Source organism: Canis lupus, chromosome 3 (genome assembly GCF_003254725.2).
Source record: "Canis lupus dingo isolate Sandy chromosome 3, ASM325472v2, whole genome shotgun sequence".
In the NCBI taxonomy this organism is placed as follows: Eukaryota; Metazoa; Chordata; class Mammalia; order Carnivora; family Canidae; genus Canis; species Canis lupus.
In genome coordinates, this window is record NC_064245.1 from 79,225,024 (window position 1) to 79,252,882 (window position 27,859).

At 35.4% G+C, this 27,859-nt stretch overlaps 1 long non-coding RNA gene across 3 annotated transcripts; it reads right to left on the reverse strand.

Moving 5' to 3' along the window:
• Positions 1–43: 43 nt before the first annotated feature.
• Positions 44–26,555, reverse strand: LOC112653741 (uncharacterized). Of its 3 annotated transcripts, none has more exons than XR_004814508.2 (4): positions 26,479–26,555; positions 16,582–16,872; positions 13,914–14,136; positions 44–145 (listed from the first exon to the last, which is right to left on the reverse strand). It is a non-coding gene; the product is annotated as an uncharacterized LOC112653741 (long non-coding RNA). The 3 variants fall into 3 exon arrangements; XR_003132470.2 differs by lacking the exon at positions 44–145 and adding an exon at positions 13,090–13,264; XR_003132469.2 differs by lacking the exon at positions 44–145 and having other exon boundaries at positions 13,090–14,136.
• Between the last annotated feature and the right edge of the window lie 1,304 nt (positions 26,556–27,859).

Genomic DNA, 27,859 nt, shown 5'->3' on the forward strand with positions numbered 1-27,859 from the left:
AATAAAGAGGCATTTCTTTTTGGAAAACAATTCATGTTTTGAATCATAAAAAGCATGACCTTAGAACTCACGTAGTTGGAGCCATTTGGAATTCATCTCCCGCCATGGTTTCTCTCTTACCTTCCAGAAGCCCTTGTTTCCTTAGCTATTGTTATAAAAAGACATTGGGAGTTGGGATGGAGTAAGTTTGCCAGTTTTACAAAACAAGATTTTTATGCAATGTATCAGTAAATTGCTGTACTAAGGAGACCTTATTGCTCAGGATATGAATTCTATTTTCGAATCATTTAGTGATACTTTCCTCAAAATAAGCATCACTCCTTTTCTAAAACTTACCCAAAGTTCAAACACCATCTTCTCCCATACCCAACCTGGGGATAAGCCAGGTATAACCACTCTGAAGTTGCTTTTGTGTTTTTTATCATAAATGACCTTTGCTTCAACGCTGTGCATCCCAGATTCTAGCCTTAGATGCTCTGCGTTGCAAGTTTTGTCTGTTATGTATAAATATCAACACAGTAAGACCATGTTCTCAGGCTCTAATATGTACTACATGACCCATGACCTGGTGATCTCATCCCCTCATTTGACAGAGGAGGAAATAGAGACTTTTCATGAATTAGTCAGCAATAACAGTACTGTGGAAACATATATAAATGATCATTTATCTCCATGAGGGACTACTTCATTTTTTTTTTTTTTTTTAGAGATTTTATTTATTTATTCATGAGAGACACACAGAGAGAGAAACAGAGACAGGCAGAGGGACAAGCAGGCTCCATGCAGGAAGCCCGATGTGGGACTCGATCCCGAGTCTCCAGGATCATGCCCTGGGCTGTAGGCCGTGCCAAACCGCTGAGCCACCTGGACTGCCCAGAGGGACTACTTTAAAGACTCCTTTGAAACTCCCCTTGAGTTATGTTTCTAAGAAACAAACAAAAAGCAATCTTGTCCCTTTCCTTCATAAACACACAAAGAATCTTCTTAGACCTACAGAATCTGACTTCAATTCATCCACTCAACTGTATCTACATCACTCATGTGATGTGTTTATTGAGAAGCAGGAGGCATTGAGATAGCTGATGGGAATAGAGTAAATGATACAGAAATATTCCCTGCCTTCAGGGCACTTAAAATTTAGTAGATGAGTAAACGTTATGCAGATTATCACAACTATGTCATCACACAAATGGTTAGCTGATCTTCCGGCTTTCTCCAACACACATCTTCAGCACCAGTCATACCATTCTCCTCACACAGTCTTTGACCTTTCCTATTCTTGCTCACTTGTGTCCTATGGCCTTGCATTTGTCTTGAATCTCTTAGTTTCTTTAGTTCTCTGGCAAACTCCTTCTTATTCATCCTACTCAATTATTACGTTTCTGGAAGCCTCTCTACCAGAGCTGATTGTTTGTTCTGAGGCCTCAGGGCACTATATATTTTGGGTAATGTGTTATTTTGCAGCCAGCTTTTAATAAGTGTGTTCCATTCACTGCTTAAGAGCAAAGTTCTAACATGCATGCATTTGATTGAGCCTTGTCTGTGCTAATTTCTCACTGTGCCCTTGAACAAGTAATTTAACTTCTCTGATAGTCAGTTTCTTTATGGTTAAAATGTGGTTATAATAGCATTTACCTCTACATGTTGGAACAAGGGAATGAGTTAGTACCTGTAACATATTTCAACAGGACTTAGAAAATACAGGGATCCCTGGGTGGCGCAGCGGTTTAGCGCCTGCCTTTGGCCCAGGGCGCGATCCTGGAGACCCGGGATCGAATCCCACATCGGGCTCCCGGTGCATGGAGCCTGTTTCTCCCTCTGCCTGTGTCTCTGCCTCTCTCGCTCTCTCTGTGTGACTATCATAAATAAATAAAAATTTAAAAAAAAAAAAAAAAAAAGGACTTAGAAAATACTAAATGCTTCATTAATATCAGCTTTTGATATTATTATCAGGCCTAATTTCCTGGCTGACAGTAGTTCTCAGTAAATGTATATTGAAAATGTGAAAATAGGACTTTGCCTACTGAACTTTAAATAGATTTAAAAAAAAAAAACAATTAAAAACTAAAATTAAGTCTAGGACTACCAACTCAAATATAAACAAGTATCCAATGAGAATCGAAATTATTTTAATAAGCAGGCTTTACAATTCTAAGCATATTCAATGATGAAAAATGCTACAGATAATTAATTTTTTATATTGCATTCATTTGTCTTAAGTTGACTTGGGTAGTTTTAATAAGGTAACCTTTTATGGTTTGTTTCAAATTACTTTTCCTTCACTATTTGGTTAGGAGTCTAATGAAGCAGCACAACAGTGCTTCAGTTTTTCTATTCCTCAAGGGACAATTCATTTAATCATCTGAACACTTGAAACTCCATTGTGGTACAAACAAACAATTACGTAGCATAGCTCTAAAAAATACTGAATATTTTACCCAAAGAGAAAGAAAATGATCTTGAAATGAATTTAAGAAAAACATGTATCTTTTGCTGTAAAATTATATCATCCTACTCATGTATTACTACATGTGCACCAAGATTAAATATGTAAATAAATAAAAGGGAAATGATATTGCCATTCCAAAAATGCATATTTCTGTTCTGGTGGTCAAACAAACAAAACAAAACAAAAAACTATGACAGCAGTTATGCCTCTACATCAATGCCACAGTGTCTCATTCTGGAGGGCAGTTGGCACCCTAGGAAAGAAAAGATTGCAGATTGCAATGTCACTGGTCATACACAATGCATCTGGCCCCCTGAGGAATGATTTGCACATTTGGCTGGAAATTACCACCTCCACCTTGTGCATTCTCCAACATCTAATATCAGGTTTCAAAATCACATATTTATGGATTATATTGTTCAGATTCTGCATTACTATGGTATGGATCTGAAAGAGAGAGAATATTGCCAGGCATTAAGCAGTCATCTTTGCACCATTACATTTAAAGAGAACGATGAAAAAAAGCCAAATATGGACAATTTAAAGAATTTTGGTGATAGCGGTATAAATAGTGTTTGAATAAATCTAGTCATTTATAAAGTTGAAAAGCACTTTCAAGTAAGTGGATAGAATAATGTATTGTGATCGTTTCATCAACATTTTCAAAAAAGAAGTTGATGACTTGAGGGCTGAACTAAAACATTAATTAACAATGAGGCAAAGAAACTTTTGAGATTACATTTATAGAAAATGATGAAATATATTGGAACGCCTGGGTGGCTCAGGGTTTGTATGTCTGCCTTCAGCTCAGGGCATGATCCTAGGCTCCTAGGATTGAGTTCCATATCAGGCTCCCTGCAGGGAGCCTGCATCTCCCTCTTTCTATTTCTCTGCCTTTCTTTCTATGTCTCTCATGAATAGATAAATAAAATCTTAAAAAAAGGAAAATTATGAAATATAGCAGGAATATGCCAGTCAATATTAAGAATCCTTCAGTATTATTTCAGGAAAATTATAGGCAGCTTAACATACATGACAGTTACAGGACACCATTTTTTTTTTTCCCAAGAATTATCATCAGCATCAGGGAGGACACAAAAGGACTATCACATCTCATTCTGATGGCTGATGGCTCACCACCTCTTATATTGACATCAACAATGATGCTCTACCTTCCACCTACCAGGTGAAGTCAGAGGAAAAATAATACCAATTATTATAATGTGGACAGCATCCATCTTCATTTGTTCAGTGTTCACTTGGTAGATGCTGTTCTACTCAACATGATCATCACACATTATCCCTGCCTCTGCACCAGCATACACATCTTAGCAGAGTCACCATTTTCTATACACTAGATGGTTTAAACACCAGAAATTTATTTTCTCACGGTTCTAGAGTCTGGAAGTCTGAGATTAGAGTGCCAGAGTGTTTGGGTTCTGATGAGAAGGCTCTTTCTGGCTTCCAGCAGGCTACCACTTCTCTCTGCCCTCACAGGTTGGAGAGAGAGATAAAAAGCATACTCTCTGGTGTCTCTTTTTGTAAAGATATTAGTCCCATCATGAGGGCCTCATTCTCATGACCTCGTCTCAACCTAATACCACCCAAAGGTCCTACCTACCTCCAAATACTCTCATAATTGGGATGAAGGCTTCAAACTAATTTGAGGTTTCCATATTCAGTCCATAACATAATCCTAAATGTTCAGGTTTGCTGTTTTCCTTTCTCATTCTTTAACGTCTCAAAAAAAATCACATCGTTACATTTTCATGCATGAAAATTATTGAATATGAACTGTGTTTGACCAGAGAGGTCATTAGAGATTTAGAAAATCAAGGTTGTTACCCAGTAAACTTTACCAACAATATCAAGAATACAACAAATTGTGATTACTGATAAAGCGCAGGGAGGTATAAGACCATAAAAGCAGCAACTCAAATCTTTCCTTGACACATTAGGGCATTCTCTGGGCCCCCATTAACATAAAAGATAACTAAGCTCCAGTTCTGATCATCAGTTGTACAGAAGGGAGTTGTTTGGGTCATGAATTATCTTCATTTATATTCTGATATATGCATTGCTTAGATGACATTTTCCACATAAAACCATAGATAAATTCAATAACTAAAACTTGAAACCCTTGATCATTGTGTGTAGTTAATTGAGTCAAGTTGAAAAGTGTATTTTTTTTCAGAAAAGTGAAATTTATTAGCATTGTGCTACAGACATAAGAAATTTAAAGATTTGTCCTTCATGATCCACTGACTTGAAACTGTAAGATCCTGAGAGAGAATAAGTATTGTTATAAGTCATTTTATTACAGCATAAAATCATACCAGTTAGGTTTTGTAAGATGTGGAATTCTATGCCTACACAAGAAGAGCGACAGATGATACTTTTGTGAAATTGGCAACTGTCTTCCCTGGAAGCCCTGGGAAATACAAGATGTTTTGCATGGTATTAGTCACAAAGGGCATTTGTAGACAGCCACAAAACAACTGTCCCCAAGGAAACACAAGAGAGGGTGGAGAACGCATGAGAAAGGAGGAAGACCATTGGTCAGATGGCACGTCTGACAGGAGGGTTGACTCAGGAACATCAAGTCCTTATGTCTCAATGGATGAGGGACAGGGATCAATTCCCACCACCAACCCATATACAGTTCCAGTGCATCAAACCCCAAACAGAGCTGGGAAGATCTAGCTCCACCTCTCTGGAAGCTGAAGGCTGATGGCTCCACAGAGAGAGGGCATTAAGGCAGCAGTGGGGCCGGGGTGTGTCCCATGAACTGGAATGAAAAAGTCACTCAACAGGTTCAGAGACTCCTTTACATCTCCCTATCATGCATTTTTAAGTGTTTTGTACCTCCCTAATGTAACAGAAGTCTTTCTTTCTAATATCAGTGTTTCTAGCAAATTTATTTTTCCCCATAAATCCATAGATTTGCTGCTTGATTATGGTAAATCAAGGGTTTTTTTTTTTTTTTTTTTTTTTTTTTTTTTTTTTTCTGCAAAGGGCCAGACAGTAAATGTTGCAGACTTTGTGGGCCACACATAGTCTCTGTTAATTTTTGTATTCTATTTTTACAACACTTAAAAAAGGTAAAAACATTTTAACTCATAGGTCATAGTTTGCTGGCCCCCACATAGGCAACTGTAGACAGATAAATATATCCTGCTAAAAGCATGTCTTAGATAAGGATTCTCCTGCCAGAAAATGCGATTAGTTCATTTGTCTAGTATATTGTATATATATTTTTTATTTTCTGTGTACTATGATATTTTGACATCTAAAAAAAAAAAAAAAAAAACTTTCTGGGGTGGGGAAGAGACTGTCCCTTCAGAGTTAGCCTATTCTTAGAGATAGTAAAGAATACAACCTGGAGAACACCTTTGATATGCAAACTAAGCAATCCAGATCCACACCTCCTCTATCTTGTTTATAGAGCCCAGGAGGTAAAATCCTTGAGCTTTAATCATCCCAGGGCCAGATTCTAGGCACCTAGAGAGGAGTAGCACACCCATAACCTAAAGTCAGCTGAAATTATTCAAAGTACCCAATCCTAAACTATTTAGCTGGCCTTTGTCTTTCTTATAGAAACCCCAAGAAAGGTCAGGTCTTTGTGCTTCCCTCACCCCTGCTTCGACTTCCTTCCCAAAATCTGGTGTTCCTCCTTTGACTTTGTGTGGTGAGCCATGGCTCCCATTTCTATGGGAACTGTAAGTATCATTAAACTTTTCTTTCAGTAGAATCGAACTCTGTCTATGGCCACTCGGTCATCTTTGTAAATCAAGACCTGGGTACAACGCACAGGGAGGTCTGATTTCAGCATGTTTACAAGATGATTTGAGGGGGTTACATGCTGTCTTTCTTTCCAAGGAAATGTCACCCAGTAAAGGGAGGGAATGGTGTGAAGTGTTTTGCTAAACATTTCCTTTCCAGTACAGTAGTCTACACTTCATATATTTTCACTTGCACAGTACTAATTGAGTACTTTAAAAATCAAATTATAAATACTATGCTTGTAAGGCTTTGTTAGTGATTTTTAGTTTGCTTCTTTTTCTCTTAAGTCTAACGTTATATTTATTTCAGGTTTATTTTTATTCTGCAAATTCTCTATATTTAGAACTTTTGGGTCAAGCGGAGATTCTAGCTCTACCAATAGACTAAATGTTTTCACACTTGTGTGCTTCTGGCCCCTTGGTGGTTTTTGTATCAAAGCAACCTGACTGATTCACAAACCACATGGTTCACCAATGTACAACGTGGTACAGAATTTAAGAACACAGACTCTGGAAAGAGATGCACCTTATTTTTAATCCTATCTCTGTTATTAAAAATATTTGAGGTCTTCTTCTAATACTTCATTGTTTTAAGTCTTATTTCCTTCATAGGTCACATAGAAATTCAACCTATCCTAGAGCTATGATTAAATAAGATAATACATGTAATTTACCTCGCACAGTGTCTGAAACATTAGAAACAGTCAAGTAAGGTTGCTGTTATTCCAGCCCTAGTACTTGTCCAGTATTTGCCCAGGAGCTTGTGACTCTCATCCAAAAATAAAACTAGGGCTTTTCTCTATTTTATTTAATCTTTCGTTGGCAATGTTTCTGGCAAAACACTTAGGTTAGAGAGCAAAACTCTTCTGCTACCTTGGGAGGGACATAACACTTAAAAATGCATGATCATGTTACACTTTTCAACTTGACTCTACTACACACGCTGATCAGGGGTTTTAAGTTTTACTTACTGAGTTCACCTTTGTATCTAACCCCAGTTGAAGTTAACACCATCCTTTTGCTGCGCTGGCCACTGATGAAACAGAGTCCATTCTGGCATTCTTCCCAGGTGTACCTGCTACAGTTCAAGGTCAATCTGCATTCCTTAAAGCCACCTGACACTCTTAATAAAGGTTGTTTCGCTTTGCCTGGGTCTTTTGCCTAGAAATTCCCTTAAACTGCCTTCTTACTGGCCCACAGCCCAGGCCAGTTCAAAAGAGGCTTCTCTCTTTTCATATCTCTTCTTTAGTTTCACTTTTTTCTATACAGAAAAAGTTTCTTCTAAGTAGCTGCTTGCAGATTTCAAGTCATTGCGGCTGATTTAAAGAGAGCAGCTACCTTTTCAACTATCTCTTTTATTGTGATTTTTAATCCATTTTCATTTACACATCCATATTCTAATCTATTGTAGGACTGTTAAAGCATCTACAGATTTTAGCTGATTTTAATGTCATGTTTATGTAAGTTTATATTAATGTAGTTTTATCCCTTAGTTTTAAAGTGTTGAAATGCTTCCAAGAGCTTTCATAACATAAATAAGGGGTATAGAAAATAGTTTGCTTAACATTGGGGTGTGGGGATAGTACAAATATAATCACCCAATGTTCTTTCCTATTAGCACTAATTTCAGTTTCCTCTTAGGTATTGGATTACAAAGAAATCCCTCCCTCCATCGCCTCTATATGGACTCTCTATGAGAGGACAAGATCAAAAGGGGAACCATGTCTGATGCATTTAAAATTAACCACTCCATCTCACCTGGTGTCTTTGGTTCCAAAAAATTTCACAGAGATCCCAGCCTTACCAGTGACAGAACATTTTTGATTTACATCTCTTATATCATTCTTGGCTGTGGCTGAATTGTGCCAGTTCATTCTCAGCTCTGATGCTATAATACTATGAACCGTCTCCCCTTTGATATATCACGACATACAAAGTTAATCTCTTGTCTTTTCACTGGGCCCCTGTGATTTACAAAGTATCTACTGAGTGCCATGTCATTGGAATGCTCCAAACTCCCAATTGCAGTGACCCGTAGCTGGTTATTTTCCCCTTCCAGTTGGATGTTAGAAACACATATCAGTGAGTTTTCTGAATCTAGAATCTAGAATCTATTATTTTCTTCAAATGAAGTCCTAATGATCTCAGTTCCTTCCTGAATTGGGAAGTAGGAAAGGAGCAAGTTCTTATTGTGTTTTCTCTCTCAAACTTGAGGAGATAAAAGCAAAAAAATTTATAAACCTTCTGCCTATGACACTATATCAACTCAGCCACTTTATCCCATACTCATTTATCACATGTGTGTGTATGTGTGTCTATAGTAAAAGGTATGATGGTAATCATAATATTTTTTTTTCTCCAGTTTTCCTTTCTAGAGCAGCCTGTCAGGCCAAAGTTTAATCACTCATGTTGTCTTCACAGGTGTTAGGGTAGATTTAACTTTTGATTTGGCTATTTGGTCCCAAGAAACATACAATGAAGTATTATGTTTGAAATAGTACTTGAAACACAGACATTTTCTATAACAATGAGCCCCATTTTGATACAGAACTATCCTACTTGTATTCATACTTATGAGGATTAGAAACATGGCAAGCATTCTAAAAATCATATAAAATGGGACACCTGGGTGACTCAGCAGTTGAGTGTCTGCCCTTGCTCAGGGTGTGATCCTAGAGTTCCAGGATCGAGTCTTGCGTCGGGCTTCCCTGCATGGAGCCTGCTTTTTTCTCTCTCTGTGTCTCTGCCTCTCTCTCTCTGTCTCTCATGGATAAATAAATAAAACCTTTTGAAAAATCATATAAAATAAATAATTTCACAATGCACATTTAATTCTGAAGCAGAATGTTTGGTATCTGTTTATTATAGTTTGGTATACTTGTACATCTAGCAAACCAATATGAAATAAATGAGCCAGAGAGGCAACAAGATGCCTCCTTTGGCCTACTCTAAAGTAAGAAGGAAAGCACACACACACGATTAATCACTGCTAAGGTTAAAATGAATAAATTTTTAAAAAATAAAAATTAAAAGAAACTATCTAAATATGTTAAGTGGAAAGTAGTCACTAATTTGCTAATAAAAAGTCTTTATAATCTTCATACAGAATGATTATGATTATCTTCATTTATTTGAGCACTCACTATGTGCCAGGCACTGTGCTAAGAACTGAGGATATATCTTGCAAGAAGTTACTGTGGCCGAGTTCAAAAAGGGTGTTGCCTGTGTTCTTCTCTAGGATTTTGAGGAGGGCGGGGGGTGGGAGTGAATGGGTGATGGGCACTGGGGGTTATTCTGTATGTTAGTAAATTGAACACCAATAAAAAATAAAAAAAAAAAAAGAACTGAGGATAAAGTTACGAGTGGCAAAACTCATCTTAATATTCAAATTACAGCAACGTATGTTTCAAATAAAATATTAAAATCAGCTTAATGTTCCCTTTTTAAAATAAGAGATGACAGAGATAAGAAATGGCTGTTCAAATCTGTGTTTTGAATTCTGTCCTTGGATGACTGAAGCATACTAATATTGGGATTTCTTTTATGTACCGTGAGTATAACTAAATAGAAGTGTTTCACGGATGTGTAATACTCTGTAACAATTTAAAAATCAAAGGAATTTGTGTTGGGCTATTTATATTTCTAATCAAATCTTTAGCTTTGATCCTGCTGAGTCTAATTTTATTTGGAATTCCTAAAAAGACTCCTTAGAATAGTTTATCTGTGTCATGTAGTCATGAGTTCCTACTACATTATAAGTCATTTAAAATTTTAGATTCACATTCTAATGGGAAACTTCCAGCATAAAAGCCACAGTACTCAAATTATTGCTGTGAATACCAAATTATTCATATTACCATATTCATATCAATAAATTATCTTATTTTTCTACCCAAATCAATTTCAATTAATCTCTCATCAGGGCAATCAGAACTGTTTTGTCATTCTAGAATTAGAAGATTTGCCAATGTGTTCTCCATTTTCATCATCTTTACATTTAACCTTCCTTTGAAATGTTATATCTAGAGCAGAACAGGTTCAGGAATAGTTGAGGAAATCAAGCAGTATTGATATGAAATTGTCTGTCTAATTCAAGAAAAGAATTTTTAATAAACTAAATGCTCCTTTACAATCTTCTAATAGGTGTTTTGCACCAATTCTACCTCTCTCTTACAGGCAATTAAATAATTTCACACCTTGCTTTCTTTAAAGCAGAGTTTTCTAACCATGGCACTACAGTGTTTTGCACCAGATACATTTTATGGTAAAGGACAATCCTGTGCATTGTAAAATGCTTAGCAATATTCTTGGTCTCCATTCAGTGATAATAGCGCCTGCGCAGTTATAGCATTCAAAACTGTCTGCAGACATTGCCAAATGTCCCCTACAGAACAAAATCATCCTGGTTGTATTACAAAGAAATATAATTAAATGTAGCATAAAGAAAATAAAACAAAACAAAAAAGATTAGTTGAGCATTCAGCAAATTTTGAATAAATATCCATCATATGGTAACCACTGAAAAATATACTAAGTGCATAAGGTTTGGACTGCAAGTAATTTTAAATCTTAGTAGTAGACAAGATTCCCTCTAAAAGTAAGTATATTAATAGTAATTTTCAAGTTACTTACAATTATATTGCTCTAAAAATTTCCATTTCTTCAATTCTTTTGAATTCTCTTTCCTAAAATGCTTATATGTATTTTATTTTTAGATGTATTTATTTATTTAGTTAGTTAGTTACTTTATTTTATTTTTTTAATTAGGAAGCCTGGAAATTTCTTAATGTTATGGTAGGTGAAGTCTGTATAATTATCTCTATTTTGATTTTTAAATTTTTTATCCATAAAAATAGTATCCACTGTATCTTTAAAACTCCTGGTACAGCATCTGTCCTTCAGACATGCAGTTCCTATTCCAATGGAAGATAGCATAGAGCTTAAATTCTACTTAGAAAGCGGGAATTTAGATTAGAATCCATGGAGACTTAAGTTCCTAACTATTGGTTCCACTTTTTAGATATGTTCAGCATGTGATCTAAAATACTTCTAAAATTACTCATGCATTCTGTTACTGCCCATTACTAGAATTAAGGAGGCATGCTCAAAACACCAGAGTTTTTCATGGTATCATTTCATGTATTCTGCTTCCATTAATCCTTGGAAGAATAATAAGAAAAGTCTAGGGACACCTGGGTGGCTCAACAGTTGAGCGTCTGCCTTCAGCTCAGGGCATGATCCCGGGGTCCAGGGATCCAGTCCCGCATCAGGCTTCCTGTGATGAGCCTGCATCTCCCTCTGCCTGAGTCTCTGCTTCTCTGTGTCTCTCATAAACAATTTTTTTTAAATCTTAAAAAAAAGAAAAAAACCTTTAAAAAAGGTCTAATTATATCTGAATATTACTGCTGCAAGATTTTTTTAAGTCATTTAACATCATATTAAATACTTTTCTTGTTTTACTTTATAGCATCATAATATCTTTAGATTTTCAATATATTTTATACAGAAATGCCTATATATAAGTATATACCATATAAATTAATATATTCCATATTAATATAATTATTTACATAAAGTTTATTCTATGTAATAAAATCAAACAAGTACAGTATGTATGTACTCAGATAATTTGCAAGAATACTATTTTTTAAAATTTTATAAAGTTACAAATCCTCACTTTTCTTACATATTTTTTTTCTTATAAAGTTGATTTTATTTTGTCAATATATAGAATTCTGACTGGTTATCAGGGTTACTTTACAGAAGCAATTGCTTACCATGAAGAAAGAATCATGGTGATATCTAGGAAATCAGGTAAAATGTTTCAAGAAATGACAGTATAATAATTTACAAGCATACTTTTTAAATTAGGGCATTTCTATCTTGATTTTACACTCATTGCCAATCATTGGAATAGCATAAAAATACCCTATTTTTGTGAAAGTGCCTGCATTGAGCTCAGGGAGTGATACACACTTAACCTGTACTCATGAAAATGTCTTCAGGCTGTGATTTGATTAGCTTATGATCCTTTTAGCTTCCATGTACCAAATGCAAATTAAAGACACAAATGTATTTTGTATTAATCTACAATTGATATGGGACTCAACTGGCATATCTCTATCTTGTTATTGCTGAATTTCCTTGTGCTAATACAGACTGAAAATATATCCTGAAATCCAATGTATTTAAAAGATAACCTATTACTTTACCTTGTACTGAACACTATCGTTAATGTCACATCATCAAAATCATGAATTTTAAAGCCAAATTCTACTTTGGTGGCCATCTACTTGATCTAAATCCCTTATTATATTGCCTAAGTCAGAGTAAGTATTGCATTATTTTTCTATCACTGTATAAAAATTGCCACAAAACTAGTGACTTTAGACGTATTTATTATCCCACATTTTCTGTGGATCAGGAATCTGGGCATGGGTTAGCTGGGTCATTTGATCAAGGTCTCATCAGGCTGTAACCAAGGTGTGAGGTGGGGCTGAAATTTTGTCTGTGGCTCAGGGTCCTCTTCCCAGTTTTCATGGTTATTGACAAAATTCAGTTCCTTGCAGCTACAGAGCTGGGATCCTCTGTATATAGAGGTGGTCCAGAGTTCCCTGCCATGTGATCCTCTCTACTTCATGCAACTTTGCTTCTTCAAAGCTCTGGATGGCTAAATTGGAGTCTTATTTAGGGTAACATAATCATGCGAGATTCATCCTAGTGCCTTGTTAAGGTTAAGAAGTGAGTCACAGAGCCAACCATACTCAAGTGGAGCAAATCAACACCCATTGGGTATAACCTTAGGGCATTTCTTCTGTAGTACTCCCTCATATCCCCAGTGATTCACATCTCTCATACCTGCAGAATACATTCACTCTTTTCCAAGTTTCCTGAAAATTTCATACCATATCAGCATCTATTTATTGTTCAGGATCTCATCACATACGTCTGATACAGATACAGATGAGGCTTCTGAATGTAATCCATTAAGTTCATCTCCTGCAGAAAAATTTCCTTATCTATGACCTGGAAGCTAAAAAAATGAGATGACTGTCCTCAATAAACCCAACATTCAATGATAGAATAGATGTAGGATAAAAGCTTTCTATATTCCAGATAAAATAAAAGCAAAAGAGTCAGTCTTCACTGAAGTTCTGAAATATAATCAAGCAAAGGTGAGGGAGTTTCTTACCCTGCAAGGCTTCAAAGTAGTTCACTGGTTCTAGGCTCCACCTTATGGGATCTTGCTCCTACCTACTTATTTATTCTTTCTTTTTCATGGAAAATGACACATGCTTGCCACTGAATAATTTTATAAACTTTCTTCCGGTTAGTAGAATTTTGGATTTTTTAAAAATGTGTATCTTTCTGTCGTTTTTAATCCAAATTGGCAGTGTTTCTGCTGAAACTATTTTCATAATAGTGTATTTGGATATTATAAAAATAATAATGAGTGTATTTGGATATTACATGGATTTTGTTAGCTTTTACTTCATGAGATAAATGCTACCATCACATATCCTTTCTTCAATATAATCTTTTTTTTTAAAGTGGTGTTCTATTGAGATGGTTCAGAAATAGTATTCTCAAATATTCTAGTGCTCCAAAATTTGACTTATAGGTTTAAGGAGGTATACCCTTAGTCTATTAAAAAGGCCCTTTGTGTATCTAAACATGCTGACCTTGAACTTTTGATTTTATGAAGTTTCTGCAAGAGGTGGTATGATCACTCTTTTGGCCTTTTCATATCTTTTGCCACTTGGAGAAGCTGATTTTTCAAAATCATCAAGTTCTGGTCCCCTTTGGTTTACAAATTATTTTTTCAGTTGATCTCTCTCTTCTAGTACTTTACTGTTTTTTCCTTGAAAGAAATAATTATCTTCTATAGGTCCAGAACTAAGATTGCTGAAAAACAAATCCAAAATCACATTCAGCAAGTGCCTTAATTACAATGCAAATTGAATATTTAACCTCACAAGGTATCTGTTGCTAAATTGATGGCATTTGCTGGAAAGAAATGTGATTCTAAAAATCGGAATGAGGACAAATGAAAAGACCCTGATGAAACCAGGGATATTAAAGCCCAAACTTTGATGAATCTTTGTAAATAGAATTAGCTATTCCACCTCTGAATGATCAATTCTGCTTTCCCCAAGTAAATTGAAATGGTATCTCAAGAGATTGTTGCCTTGCAAGACATTTCTGATTCTCCTCAAAACCCATACCAACACCTCTTTTTCCTTCTAGACCTATAACTAAACACGAGTCACATGAAGGTGAGGTACAATATGTGACCCATGAGGAAGTATGCTACACTCCAAAAATCCACATTATTTTTCTCCAAATATACAAAAAAGCCTTGGGAATATGTGTACAAATAGATATTGAAGATGTGGGATAACAGTGGAACATAAATTTGAATCAGGCTGAATTTTTTGATATGGGACCACTGAGCAGAGATTCTGGATTTAATGTTGCAGTTTGAGTGGTTAAAAAACTATAAAGATTGGTTTGTTTGGTTGACTCAAACATGGAACAAAAGGTGGCCTAAATTAAATTAAGTTAAATTGTCAAAATTGCCTTGGTATACCATAGTGGATGAGATACAAAGGCTTAGGGAGATTGCAACGTTAAGGTCACTATATTTAAGGCTCTGGAGAATATATATTTTACCATGGCTGTGAAGAATAAATCTGTGAAGTGAACCCCAGAAACTTGAAGACCTCTGTGATCTGTGATCACTCTTTTTTTTTTTTTTTTAAGATTTTATTTATTTATTCATGAGAGACACAGAGAGAGGCAAAGACACAGGCAGAGGGAGAAGGAGGCTCCCTGCAGGGATCCCAATGTGGTACTCCATCCGAGACTCCAGGATCATACCCTGAGCCAAAGGCAGACACTCAACCGCTGAGTCACCCAGGCATCTAGAAGTTCCAATGGGAACTCCTGTCACTGAACTGGTAAACCTGAATGCAATGGGAATAATTGGATCCCTGAGTGTCAGGGGCTAAGTGGCAGCACTTAGTCCCCAAAGGCAAGGTAGTTATGGTACCATAATGGATAGCAGAATAAAATCAGAATCAGAATAGTCTGATTTGAGACGCCTGGGTGGCTCAGCAGTTGAGCATCTGCCTTTGGTTCAGGGCGTGATCCCAGAGTCCTGGGACGGAGTTGTGCATCAGGCTCCCCGCACGGAGCCTGCTTTTCCCTCTCCCTCTGCCTGTATCTCTGCCTCTCTCTGTGTGTCTCTCTCATAAATAAATAAAATCTTAAAAAAAAAAAAAGAGTCTGACTCACGAGACCTATAGTGTTGGTTAGTTGATCATTTTAGATACTACATGGATTTTGTTAGCTTTTACTCCATTAGATAAATGCTACCTTCACATATCCTTTCTTCAATATAATCTTTTTTTTTTTTAACTTGGTGTTTCTAGAAGTGAAATAGATGGAGATTCTTTTAAATTCTTGTTTGATCTGTATGAGCAGAAAAGTTCTAGGACAAGTGAACAAGTCTAACTTGAATCATAAAAACAGAGTCATGGCCCTTCAATCAATTCCCAGACATGAGCCAATTTATAGAATCTCTTTAAATAAAGGGGAGGCTAGGTCTCCTTAAGGAAAGGCCTCAAAAAACTGCCCAGAATTCACACTGTTAATCTTTCTTTTAGCCTTCTGAAAAGGGACACATAGACATTTGCCAGAGTCATTGTGCATTGGAGAAAGAAAATAATCACAGTTCAGTAATTACTGCACACTGGCTCTGAATTGACAGTAATTCCAGGAGACCCCAAATGTCACATGGTTTATCAGTCAGAGTAGGAGCTTCTGGAGGTTATCTTTTCAGTAGAAGACAGCTGAACACACAATACAAACCTGACCTGTTTTTCTCAGTAGTGAGAAAATATGAAAGAGAAAAAAAATTATGGGAAGACTATTGATGTGTTTCCAGTTGAATGAATTATCTGGAAAAAGATTCCTATGTTCTTGCTGGAATACATCCTTGGACCATGTAACCCTGGATATAAACTTGAGTTTGACCATAAGTTTAGTTTAAAAATAAACATCTGACACAATATGAAGCTGGATCTCTTATTGTGTGTATTGACATTTAACATATCTGCTCCACCAAAGAGTGAATATAGAATCAGGTTAATTTCAGGTTTTTATCAATCAAGGTACATATTTCTTATCTCTGGAGAACCAACTTAAAGAACTCAATTTAGAATAGAGAGTAGAGAAATGAAAGCCACGTTCTCTGTAGGTACATGAGGAGATAATACATTTTCTCTAATAATATTGAATAATAATTATTGAGTAATAATCTTGAATTACGTAATTAAAAGTACTTACATGTTTATTTCTTTCTCTCACTTCATTGTTCTCATTTCGTCACTCCTCTCTCTTCTTCAAGCATGTAGTTTCCTCAAGGTGTTTACTGTAGTGAGAATTACTGGTGAACCCTTGAGAACAACTTGGTCCAATGCTTCTTGCTGAGAATGTCAGTGCTGTTTCCAGTGACTTTCTTAGGTATTTGCAGATTTCTGAAGCTCTTCAGAGAAAGGTGTTCAGAATGTCTTTGAAATACAGAACAGGACTTAGTAGTTTCAGAGTCCCGAGGAGACATATATTGGAAGTATGGACCTGATAAAGGGAGAGGTACTATATTATATACCCCAGGTTCTCAGTCAAAAATTTGGAAGGGTACAGTGCATTCTAAGAGTATTAATAAAACAGAATTACACAGTCTTTCAAACTCTGCAAGCCCAAATCGAAGTAGCTCTTTAGATTGAAATTATCTTCTCACTATATCTTTCTGGTTGAACTTTGAAGAAAAAGAACATGGTCCCAAACTTCCATAATTTTTCTGAAAAGTCCATTGTACCTGATCAAAAATTACACAGCACTCAAGAAAGAAGATCTAAATATTAAATACAAAAAGTAAAAATGTAGTTACAGATATCCACTGATAAATAAGGTTTTGGAAGTATCAGACATAGTTTAAAATATCTGTGATCAATAAGCTCAAGAAAATATAAGTCCACATAAAGAATTTTATCAAGAATTATAAAAAGAATTATAAAGAAATTCTAGAACTAAGTAATATTCGAAGACTATAATGAACATATGTGTAATTAAAAATACAAAGCCTTGCCATTTGTTGTAGCAAAGGATACTATAATCAAAAAGAACTATAAATCTTCTCAGAAGAGGAGAGTTGAGGAAAATATATCAGGGTTTTTGGATTTGGATGTTTTATAGTCTTAACTTAGATTAATCAAAATTAATCAAATAATTAATCAAAAGAAGATAAGTTTCTAAAGAATTCAGCAGTTACATTAAAATATGTAAGCGTGGGGATCCCTGGGTGGCTCAGTGGCTTAGCACCTGCCTTCGGCCCGGGGCATGATCCTGGAGTCCTGGGATTGAGTTCCGCTTCAGGATCCCTGCATGAAGCCTGCTTCTTCCTCTGCCTGTGTTTCTGCCCCCCTCTCTCTCTCTCTGTGTGTCTCTCATGAATAAATAAATAAAATCTTTAAAATTTTTTTAAGTAAAATAAAATATGTAAGCTTATACTGAGTTACTGTTAAATCAAGTTGTTTGTGACCCATTCTCATAAATACTTTTCAGAGCAAACTGGTGTAAAAGGAATTTGAACTCAATCTGTGTTGTATATCATAGATTGTTTGGTATAGTGTTGAGACTCTTGAAAGTAGTTTTGAGAAACAAGTACAGTCCACTTTGTAAGTTGTTATTTTTTATTTAACTCCCATTTGCTATAGTCTGAAGCAAAAGATATCTTTAAAAAATTCTAAAGGAAAAGCAAGGAATGTAATTGTAATAAATGATAATGGCAAAGGTCTTGATGACTTCCAGATTTATCGCTTTACTGCCAGGAATGATCATTGAATTAATTAATATAGAAAACCCATAAAGATGTCAAGGTTAAGATTAGAGAAATAGTCAATAATTTTTAATATGTAAATTTTGGTGTTGTTATGGCAGATCAGGTAGCAGTTTGGGTAAGAAACTAACTCTATAAATGGTATCTGGTATGAAGATGGTATATACAAATTTATTTAAGTTCACATTGCTTATTTTAGCCAACTAGAAGCTTTCTGTGTTTAGATTTTCAATAAATGAATTTTTCATATGTTATAGTTATCAGTAGCCCCATGTAAATTTGAATCTTTTTACAACAAATCTATTCTCGACTTGCTTTATATCTGTTACTTTTTAATAAGGCATGCAAAAGCAAAGTTTATATGAACTAAAGCAAAAATAAACTTATCTAGATATGGGAAATTCTTACAGTCTTCTTCGAGGTTTTAAGTAATTCCTAAATTTTGTTTACTTGATTATAAAGTGTCCTATGGGGTTTTGATAATGAAGTAAATCTGTAAGACTAAGGATGACATGCTGAGTTATTAAATTAGCCTCTAAATTAAATTTTGAGTGTATCTTAGCTTGACTTTGGCACTACATATGTTTATTAAGCTCAAAAGTACATTCAAGTATATTTAAAATGATAAAATATTTCTTTGGGAATAGTAAAAAAATATGTAGGATTTTACTTTATTTTTCTTTTAAAATTTGGAAATCAGTGTCCACTTATGGAGCTTGACTTATTATCAATATAAAACAAGAAGCCGGATATCTAAAAACTGTACAACTATTCTCTTGTGGTGTAAAGATCTCTTTGCAATTCATATTTAATTATATTTAGCTAAGGATATGGATAGTTTCTTTCTGTTATCCATCTCCTTCCATTTAATCTTCTTTTGAGTTTATTCTTTTTTTTTTCTCTTGACTTTCTGCTTATTTTCCTACATTATTTATTACTCTTTTTTCTTCCATCCCATTTTAATCTCACTTCAAGAAATAGTCAACTACCAATTACTCAGAGTCCACCATCTGAAACTATGTATAGGAGTCACGGTTGAAAGATATAAGAAAAAGTCTTTGCTTTTAACGAACATACGAACTAGCTGTACATAAAGAGCATGGGCTCTTTAGCTTTCTCCACATGCTCCCAAAGCAGAGCACAAACAAGTGCAAATATACAAGGTGAAAACCATACTCATGAATGCCAGAGGCATCCAGAGGAGAGTGTGAACAGTTAGAAACATCTGGTTTTTTAAAAAACATATTGGGGAAACTTGAAAGAGAGTTGGATTTTAAAGAAAGAGACAGAAGAATATCAAATGGGCAAAATCACATGCACAATGGTGTCTAGCACTGTCTCACAAATGCCATCTGTTTGTTGAATTAGTTGCTGGTGGCAATGAGCAGGCAATATCATTCAAGTGAGTCTGTCTGGAGCTGGGAGTCTTCAATGGGAAAACAAAAATTACAAGGTAAGTTTGAGAAAATTTGGAGAAAACTCCAACATCTTAGAAAGATCTATGTGGATTTTGTATTATTAAAGGATCCAATTAGGAATATATTAAAATTTGTATTTTAGCTGGATGTTTCAAAAAGAAACAAGTATTCTTATGGCAATCTGTATCTAAAGTGTTGCAATTCTAATAGAAAAGTGCTGTGACAGCAATATTTTGATTTTATACTTGCCTTAGAAAAGTATTTCTGTAAGTAGTAGATTGACCTACAGGAACAAAAGGAATTGAATTTAAAAATAATTCCAGGGGATTCCCTGGGAGGCTCAGCGGTTTAGTGCCTGCCTTCAGCCCAGGGCGTGATCCTGGAGACCCAAGATCAAGTCATGTCGGGCTCCCTGCATGGAGCCTGCTTCTCCCTCTGCCTATGACTCTGCCTCTCTCTCTCTGTCTCTCATGAATAAATACATAAAAATCTTAAAAAAAATAAAATAAAAATAATTCCAGGGGTACCTGGCTGGTCGTAGAGCTTGGGACTCTTTATCTTGAGATTGTAAGTTTGAGCCCCATGTTGGGTGTAAAGATTGCTGAAAAATAAATCTTAAAGAAATTCCAATTAAACACTATCATTATCAAGAATAGGTACAAAATTATATTTAAATCAATGCATAACAATAAGTGAAACCCCACGTACTTGGTATTAATTTAAAAATTACAATATTGTTTGAGATTAATACTGGTTTCCAGGCATTTCTGTAATGTATGGTGTTGAAACAGTCACACAAATACTACATAAACTGTAGTGATACAACAAACTCATCCCAAAACTCCTGGGTTTCATTCTAAAACTCCTTTTAGAAACACTAGCTCTCTAGTGTTTAGACCTCAGATTACTTATTCAACCTCTGTGCCTCACTTTTCAAAATCTGCTAAATGGAGATACTAGTAGATGTCTCATCAAGTTTTTATGAAAATTAAGGAAATCACTGCTTAGAATTTGGGATATCTTATCACAGAGTAAGCTACCAACAAATGTTAGCTATTGTTGCTATTGATAAATATTAACTGATTCACAAAAATACATAAAGCACACAATTTACTCTTTACCCATAGAAAATCACCTCATTCTCCTTTTTGAGAACAAAGAAGAGTTGGGTTTATTTCTTTTATCATAAATTTATCCCCAACTTATGTGTTTATGCATTGTTAGCCTTTTGGTGTAAATTGAAGTCACACTGTATGTGTAGTGATGTCTTCTTACCTCTTCGTGTGCCAGAACATTTCATGTCAACAATAAAGCTTAAAATAGCTTAACATTTCTACATAGTTCATAATGTTCATGTACCATAATTTATTTAATCAGTTTCCTGTTAGTGAGTATTTAGGATCTTTTTTTTTTTATCATGAGCAATGTTGCAAATCATATGATAGAAAAAACTTTTAGCAAGCAGTGCAGGAACAAACCAATCAGAACAGTTGATAGATGAAACAATTGCATATGAAACAAATAAAAAAAACTAGCATCAAAAAAAAAAAGATAAATATAAATTCTGCCAAGGATTTCTGAGGGAAATTCCAAGATGTAATTAGCTGTTTAAAAAACTGTAGTGTTTAACAATTGTAAACATTCAATCAAATCTGTCCTTCTAAAGGTATTTTATTAAAAAAAAAAAACTTATAGGGATGTAAGTTAACATTTATAGACACTAAACTATACTGATAACAAAGAGAGTGATAAAGAAGGAATCACAAGTATAATAAAAATTGGCAGCAATTTTTAACATAAAATAATGAGCTTGGGACACCTGGGTGGCTCAGAAGTTGAGCATCTGTCTTCGGCTCAGGGTGTGATCCTGGGATGAGGGATCCAGTCCCACATCCAGCTCCCTGCTTGGAACCTGCTTCTCCCTCTGCCTGTGTCTCTGCCTCTTTTTCTCTGTGTCTCTCATGAATAAATAAATAAAATCTTTTAAAAATAATAAAATAAAATAATGAGCTTGTAGAATCCATTATTGACATTCTTTATTGATGTAATGATGGCAAAATTAAAAGAAATATAATAAAATATATGTATTTGGAGATCATTTTATTGTCTATAAAGCACAATTCAAGGTTTATATTTGTATAGTAGAATCAGTGATCAAAAAATTGCTATAGTATTTCTTTAAAAAAGAGTGAGAATAGGACTTAACTCTCTATAATTCAGACCCACTCCTTAAGCCAATAGGGTAGTAGTTTTTTTTTTTTAAGACTTTATTTATTTATTCATGAAAGACAGAGAGAGAGAGAGAGAGAGAGAGGCAGAGACACAGACAGAGGGAGAAGCAGGCTCCATTCAGGGAGCCTGATGCAGAACTCGATCCCAGGACCTCAGAATCACGCCCTGAGCCAAAGGCAGATGCTCAACTGTTGAGCCACTCAGGCAACCCCAGTAGTAAGTTCTTCGGGGGCATTTTATATCTCTGTATTTTCATGAAACAAATTCAGCAGTGGCATCACCAGAGCTAAGTAGTGGTTTTTCAATTGGAATATGATTCAAGGCAACATTTGACAAATATTGATTGAACTTGTTTTATGTCCTTTGTATGATGCTAGATTCCCATGGATTCAATGGTGAGTAAGACACAATGGCTTCCCTCAAAAAATTTAAAATCTACAAGGAGGGATAGACATATAAATAAATTAAAGTTTATTGTGAACCATGATGTTGAGAGAACTATGAACAGCACTTAACCAAATATTAGATGGAAAGTCAGCAGGTTAAAGGATGTTTTCTGGAAGAAATAATTCCTCATCAGAGATTTAAAGGGAGCTGGGTGATAAGCTGGTTGAAGAATCATAAAAGTGACTGTTTAGCCATGAGTCTTGCAATGGCTAGATGTTGATTCAATTATGCAGGTGTGAAGTAACAAGTTATACATTGTAAAAATCAAACAAATTAACTGTTGAAAAGGGGTCTTGCACGGAGAAAAATCTAGAAAATTCAGTTATAAGAGTATGTTTTGAAGGCACCTGGGTTGCTTAGTTGGTTAAGTGTCTGCCTTTGGCTTGCGTCATGATCCTAGGGTACTGGAATCAAGTCCTGCATCAGGCTCTCTGCTCAGCAGAGAGTCTGCTACTCCATCTACACCTCCTCTCTGCTCGTGTTCTCTCTCTCACACACACACACACTCTATCTCCCTTTCTCAAATAATTACTTTTTTTTTTTTTTTAAGGGATGTACTTTGATCAGAGTCCTAGCAGTTCTTGTTGCTACTAGCAAATGAGTGGAGGACATATTATGAAATGGAGTTGGTAGGAAAGGAAGCCTAAGGCCAAGGTGTTAAGCACCTTCAATGTAATTTTTAATTTTGCTTTGTGGAAGATTATGGTAATTGTTGAATGGATGACCTGAAAAAATTCTTCCTATCTCTGTTTGCATGGCTTGTTGAAATGTGATTTTGCCTAAATCCAATCAAAAGATAACATTTATTTTACCCATGCTCGAATCTAGGCTTGTGACTTGTTCTGATCAATAAACATGAGTTGATTTAGTGTTACTGCCAAGTCTAAACATCAGGAAGTTTGAAGCTTTTGCTCTCCATCTCTTGCTGTCCTGGAATTGCCGCAAAAGAAATCCCTATCTGTCTAACTGGAAGCTCAAAGGCTTCTGAACAGGGAAGTCCAGCCAAAAGTCAGAACCAACTACCAGATATGTGAGTGAGACCGTCTTTGATCATTCAGTTCCATTGAAGCCACCAGAGAAGTGCAGCCAGATATATGACTAGGAGACACCAAGAAAAGACCAATCCAGAGAAGCCCAGCCCAAACTGACCCACAGATTTGTGAAGAAATAATATGATTCTTATTTCCAGCCAACAAATTTGAGATAGTTTATTACCCATATATGGTAAAATCTTGAAAGGCTTTAAAGAAAGAGAGGAACAAGGAGTGACCAACATCATTATAGAATACCATCTGGTTACATGGAATTAGTTGTGAGTGAAGACAGTTGAGATGATGATGAACATTTGAACTCAAATGGTAGTAATGGAAATAAATGGATAGACTTGAGAGATAATAAATAAGTTGGATAGATCTTAATGATTAATGGGGTCCTGTTAAGGGAGAGGGTGCATATGTAGTAATGAAGGATGGTAGTCAGTTTATAGTGGGAATCTGGATGGATTTTTGAGTAATCACTGAGGTAGGGTACATAAGTAGCCATTGTCTTAGAGGGAGCATTGTGAAGATTATTGACTTATTGATGGCTTTCTTTTAGATTATTTTCCATTATGAAATAAGAGGCAATACTGTTTTCTGCTATGAATTCACGATGATAATGAAAAGTTAGCTACAATGATCTGGACCAAGAAGAAAAAATGTGGCTTTGGGAAACAACTACGAATGGGTTATAGTTACTCCAAAGGGAGATCATAGCAGGAGTAGATGAAAAGACTAAAAAACACCAAATGTAAATCTAGAGGCTTACAGCAGGAGTCAAAATTTAACCAGAGATATCTGTGAACAGAAGTAGTAATAGTCCTGCTGCTGTTTTCCAGCTTTGTGGATACTATCTTACTATCTGATCAATATTTAGCTACACTGCCTCTTCTGTACTCTAAGGTGGATGTGATACAAAATTCTTTACCCAAATTATTCTCTCATAAGCCAGCATTGGTCTGCCACATATTTGTTGAACATCTGCTATATTTTTAGAACTTTTTTGGCTTTCTGGGTACAATTCTGCATGAAATAAGAAGTTTTGCTCTCATGGCAAAATTATACATATACAAATAAATAAGCAAAAATAAGAAATAAACATATGAAAACATATCAGGTGGTGACAACTACTATGCAGGAAAAAAATGTAGGATAGGAAGGTACAGAATAATCAGAAAGAGGTGCTATTTCATGTCAATCATGTAAAAGATAGCTTTGAACAGGTGACATCTGAACAGAGATCTGAATAAATATGTAGAAAGAAAACATGCCAATATTGGAGAGAGAACTCTCCAGGCAAAGAAAGAATGCAGGCAAAACATTTTAAGGTGGAAATATACTTAGCATGCTCGAGAAACAGGAAGAAAGCCGTTGTGTTTGAATCTCCTTGCAGAAAGAGCTTAGTTGGTGGAAAATGTAAGCTTTATAGATAACAAAGGAAATTTTGGATTTCAGTGAAACTCTGATAGGAAGCCTTTGGAGAGGTTGAGATAGGTCAATGCCAGTATTTGATTCACATATTGGGGATCCCACATAAAGGGTTCCCCAGCCTGCCTTATGGAAAATAGTTTTGACTAGGTGAAGTACAAGCAAGGAGATCAGTTGTGTCTACTACAGAGGGAAAAGATGGGATAAGTGAATAGTCTCAGAATATATTTTTAAAAACAATGCATTAGTTTTCTATCACTGCTTTGAAAAGCTACCACAAACTTAGTGACTTAAAAAGCACAAATGTATAGGTTCATGGTTCTACACATCAGAAGCTTGACCTGGGTCTCATTAGGCTACAAGTCTGCAGAGGTGAGTTCTTTACTGGAGGCTCTAAAATCTACTTATACACTCACACCAGTTGTTTGCAGAATTCAGTTCATTGTGGTTGGAGAACTGATGTCCCAATTTTCTTGCTGTCTGTCTGCCAAGTTTGGTTCTGAGCTCTTGGAGGCCACCTGCATTCTTTTGTACTCAAGTCCTTTTGTCTTCAAAGCCAGAAAAGATGGCTTGAGTTCTTCTCATGCCTTTGTGTTATGCTTTTTCTTTGCCACATCTCTCTCGCTGACACCATGCCCACCTCTTCTGATTTTTAAGGGCCCATGTGTTTATATTGGGCTGTATATAATCCAGATAGTCTTCTCATTTGAAGCTCAGCTGGTTAGCAAGTTTAATTCTATATGCAAGTCCCTTTTGATATATATATATATATATATATATATATATGTATATATATAACATATTTACACATTCACAGTAGTTACACCCATGGGCAAAGACCATGGAACCAAAATGTCCTGCTTATCACATTTGGTCTGACCACTATTAGCCGATATTTGACATTGTTTCCACTATAAAAATGACAATATCATATGGTTTGACCTGATATCATTAAACAACAATATTCAAAATATAGTTAGGATACTCTCTTTCCATATACATATGTATATATTACAGCTTCAACTTTATTGATAGTAACAAGGACAAAAAGAACAATAGCAAAGAAGAGTTCATATATGGAAAATTGTGTTTAATTCTCACAGCGACCCTATGAAGTTGGCCTATGTTTCTTTTGTTTAAAATATTTTGGTTTCTGTGAAAAAATACATTTTCATTAAAAAACCATTTTTCCAAATAGTATATATAATATGCTGTCAATTCTTCCCAAGCAACACAAAACACACTTCCTTCTCACCTATACCTGCCCCCAATACTTATCTCCTAGACAGAATTACACATTTATTAATGTTTTGCTTCTCCATCCATAGTGCAGCTTTATTGCCATGAAACAGCTGCCCAGCCAGATTCTATATTTTTCAGCCTCTGAATATGGGTCAGTCAGGTACTGAGTTATTACCAATGAGATGTGAGATGATTTGAAATGAAATATTTCTAGGCTAAGGCACTTAGGGTGTGTGTTTACTTTCACCTTGCTCTTTCCTTCTTCTCTGCAGATTGCTTATGATGACAGTGCTGAAGGAGTCATGACATGGAAAGAGTCCGTTTCCCCCAGTCATCTTGTGGTGGAAAAGCAACTCTGGCTGGGATTGTCAAAAAGAAATAAGCTTCTACTAATACTTTCTTCATTGTAGTAGCTAGGGCTACATTAACTAATATAGAAATTGGTCGTTTGAAGGGAAGTTCTTCCTCCCCGCCAAAACAATCTAAAGTGGCATTGGCTAGGTAGTTGGGAGACAGGCAACAAGGAAATAGCTAACCCTACCTGGGATGATATAGACCTGTTGCTTCCATTATCTTCGTAGCAGAACCAATACCTGAGTCTGCATCTCTCAGGTAGTGTTCCAGAACAGCATTATTACATGGAACAGATCAATTCTGATGGCAACCATCCCCTTTACTAGGAAAGACTGAAAGGAAATAGAGTGCAGCAGAATTTTAGCTTCACCTTTTCCAACCATGAGGGCTTCTTTGTAGATAACAGCAAGAAATAATACTGAAATAGTTTTGATCCATAAAATAGAATTAAATGTATCAAATAAGAAAAGAGATCCAACATTGGGGTGAAGGTCATATTGGGGTGTAATCTTCCTATAAAACCCTACTGCTTACTATGCCTACGATTTAAGAAAGAGGACCATGAAGAAAAGAAGCAAAATAAGTAAATTAAAATGGCAGACATGAATATTGTGTATGGGAAAGAGTTACAGGGGCTATTTGACACATGAAATGACTTTGGCTTCTGCTATTCTTTCATTATTATTTTTGAACAGGGTATTTTTAAGGTTCATGAAGATGATAAAAATAACTTTTCATATTGAATACCTCTAAATTAACAGTACAAATACTCACTGAATACCTAATCACGAGGTGTTTTATCAATGTGATGATAAAAACACAATAAAATATATTTCATTTTATTTAAAGTCAATCCCTAATCAACTAAAATGATACAGCTTTTAGTAGTTCTTGACTGAAAAATCCCAAAAACTTCTTTTTAAACTTTGATGGAAGTTTTAAGAATTAGAATATCTGTAGTATTTGCTATTATTACCATATAGGATAAGAATGCCAAGTTCAGCAGTTTGACATCTCTGAGTTTTATGATACTGTATTATACACTTAGGACAAGTCAACCAAAAGTTCATTGTGCAAAACCAAATGATTGGAAAATACATTCATAAAACCTAACACAAAAAAAAAAAAAAAAAAAAAAAAAAAAAAAAAAAAACCTAACACAAATTCACTGAAAATTGTGTGCACAATCTTGTAACCCCCAGCATAAACACAGTGTATAATTTGGGGTCATTTTGAACTACACAGTGGACTTCTAATTCATAGGGGGATTGTGTGTCATAAAAAGAACAGTTCCCTCCTCCAAATTTTCAGCACTTGCCCCATACTCAGATCCATAGTTAAAATTAATGTCAAATAGAAACTGTCACTGTAGAAACAACTCTCAGTAATATAATCAGCAGAAAATGATGAAAATGTAATCACAAAATATATAGCCAGAAGAAAAAGATGTGACAAAGCTGACAAGCAAGTGGAATCCAACATAACTCTTCTCTGCGAGCCGCTTACTTGTGGACAGATAAAAACCAAGGAACAGCAACGTTACTGTCTCCCTTGAGCAGAATCATTGT